Source organism: Photinus pyralis, unplaced genomic scaffold (genome assembly GCF_008802855.1).
Source record: "Photinus pyralis isolate 1611_PpyrPB1 unplaced genomic scaffold, Ppyr1.3 Ppyr1.4_LG6, whole genome shotgun sequence".
In the NCBI taxonomy this organism is placed as follows: Eukaryota; Metazoa; Arthropoda; class Insecta; order Coleoptera; family Lampyridae; genus Photinus; species Photinus pyralis.
The window spans coordinates 16518960-16522082 of NW_022170663.1; positions in this window are offsets into that span (position 1 = coordinate 16518960).

Consider the following 3123-nt stretch of genomic DNA (forward strand, 5'->3'; position numbering starts at 1 on the left):
ACCGAAACGGATTTTGATTTTTTTGAATATCTCGTTTATTTACTAAGATATGGGGGGTGGTAAGTTTTCAAATTGTCACCCTGTATATTATTTTTATATAGTCGTATAAGAACTCTTATTTAATTGGGGCTGGTTTTCTCTCCGCTTTAGTGGACTATGTTGCCATTTTGCAGTGAAAATCTGTGGGCACCATCTTGTAGAGCTTAAACAGTTCCCATGAGAAAGTTTTTTTTACCTTTATAAACGGGGCCAGAAATAAATAAAACTGACTGATTGGAATTTCCGAATTTTTTAAACCTCATTTTACTAAACCTCAAAATACGCAATTTTTCTAATATAGCCTGCTGTGTATCCCTTTATGGTTTCCGATTTCTCTATCCATTAACTCCCCGGACTTGAACAATAACCCCCGAAACATTTGTTGAAAATGAAGAAAAATAACCTGAACCTTCAAATGACCTAGTATCAGGTTCTTTTTGAATTCCTTAAGAATTTTTGTATGTGTTTGCTTTAGAAAAGTATGCACATGTACATATTTACAAACTGTACAAAATGCCATAGGTGGGTTGTCTCCCTGAGGTTTTTGTCGGGGGAAGTTGTTGTCACCCGAGGGTTAATGGAGAGCGGTTTTTGCCCGGGGTGATTTTGAACGGGGGTTATTGTCCCGTACCTGTTTGGAGACTTTTATACAAGATGTAACGCGCTTAGTTACATTTACAAGTGCCTTACAAGATCTCCACAAATAAAACTGAACCCCTACGGCACTGGCAAAATTTCAATATGTACCTATGACAATTAATTTTTTAGTCTACTCACGACTAACTCAGTAATAAACAATGTTCTTATATCCCTTACCTCTCGGAAGTTTGGTCCCTTATCTCCTCTTAAAACCTGAAATTCAAAATCTATTGCTCTGGTTCGATTGAAATCCAATAAATACGCATATGACTTTAGTTAATTAAATATATTAATGAAAACTAAGGCGATTCCATTTTTTTACACGTTCCTTAATGTAACATTGAAATTGATTTTTCTTAAAAAGAAATATGAAAAATGCTAAATTTGATCCTCATCTAAACTGTCATTTTTCTATACATAGTCAATTCCTGGTACCTTCTCCTTTTTAAAACATACATACATCTCTGCATACTAAACACATTTTTACTCTACGCAAATGACTAGTGTTACTGAAATTAAAATTCCATTCAATGCACCACAATACTCCAAATCCTTTGTTTGGATTCCATCCTTATTGATATATACAATACAAAATCGGTTCATCCAAATGGTATCTCATAGGTCGATTCCTTTAAGAATATTAAAATTACTTTGAACAAAGTTTTTTATGCAAATTTCTAAATTGTATGGAGCCACGGCGCTAAAAACTCACTAATAAAACGACGCTCGGAAAATTGTCAAAGTATGTACAGGGAGGTTCAAATTCGTGGCTCACCATTGGGATCTCCCTAACGCGTTGTCCGCTTTAGTGACTAAAAGAATGCATTTGAAATTTTAAAAAATCTTTTAAAATAACTGAGACATTCCCGAAAAACTGAAAATGCCAAATTTCCTTTTTATTTTCCCTAGCTTGAACGGTCGGAAAATGACGATTCGTTCTGGGGACACTTATTTCGGAGAATCTGAATCTATCATCAGCATTTCTATAACACGCTAGATGTAAAAGCTACAGACTACAGGGTACTAGTTTCTTATTTCTTATGGGCGCCATATTAGTCTTTTATGGAATGAGATAAAGGGCAAAAAATGAAAAATAATGACTTTTAAATAAATTTATAAGAAAAATTTCATAATCAAATGTTTTACATTCATTCTTCTCGACGGGTAACTAAATCTTGCCTAATGAACATGGGTATAATGGCGATGCATTCAAATGAATTTCTTTTTTGTCCTCTATTTGATTCCGCAAAAATGTAAAATGGCGCCCATAAGAAATAAGCAAGTAGTAGCCTGTAACTTCTATATCTAGCGTGTTATGGAAATTCTGATAACAAATTCAGATTCTCTGAAAAAAGCGTCCACAGAAGGTGTTACGGGGAACTGCCATTTTCGACCATTTAAGCTAGGGAAAATGAAAAAGAAATATCACGTTTTCAATTGTTCGGTGATGCCTCAGTTATTTTCAAAGATTAAAAAAAATGTTAAATGCTTTTTTTGTCATGGCAACATGGAGATCCTAATGATGAACCGCGAATTTGAATCACTCTGTACATACTACTACATAATTTTGGGACGACGACGACGATTTGACATTATAGGATTGTTTGTGCACTCTCCAAACATAATCGGTTGAAGAAACAAGAATATTTTATATACGACCCCAGGGGCCAGAACCAAGAAGTTAAATTTGATTTCGCTGGAACTACTGTATTATAACTGCGTGGGTTTATAAAAATTAAAATCGTAAAAAACGATAGGAATATGAGCCGAGTAGCAACAGCTACAGTATACAAATTTTCAAATTTAATTATTTAAGCATTAGAGAAACTATAAAGTTGAAAAATGACATTACGTGTAAAGGTGTAGGAAGAACGGCTGTTAACCAAAATACCCAAACTTGATTGCGGTTTACCTAAAGAAGGTAAAGTAACGGTGAAAATGTAAATTACTCCACTTTGTTTCAGTTGTCGATTCGTAAAGCTTGTGGTGTACGAATGCAAATTTTTATGATCCAATCAAAATGGTCAATTGGACTGCACGTGTTTGCAATCGAAGACCCTATAAATTAAAAAACTCTAAAATTTTATAATTTAGTGAGTTTGTAAATGATTATTTAATTAAAACTTGGACATTAGAATTAATTAATCGTGCCATTAATAATAGATCGAGATTTATAAACAAGCTCATCGCTAAGAAAAACAAAGCTCCTGTCATTATTATTGCATTAAGTTCAATTTAAAAATTAATGTCACTCAATGGTGCCCACCTTTTTGTGTGGATCAAAGGAGTCGCACCCGCTACGTCTTTGAAGATTTATGCACCCAAACGTAACTTTCTCCTAGACTTTATCGCTGTCCTTCGATGAGGCCGTTCAATTGGGGCCATAATCGTGTACGTAACAAGTACTTGCTGCTGTTTGTACTTGGTACGGTGCCTGCTATTACT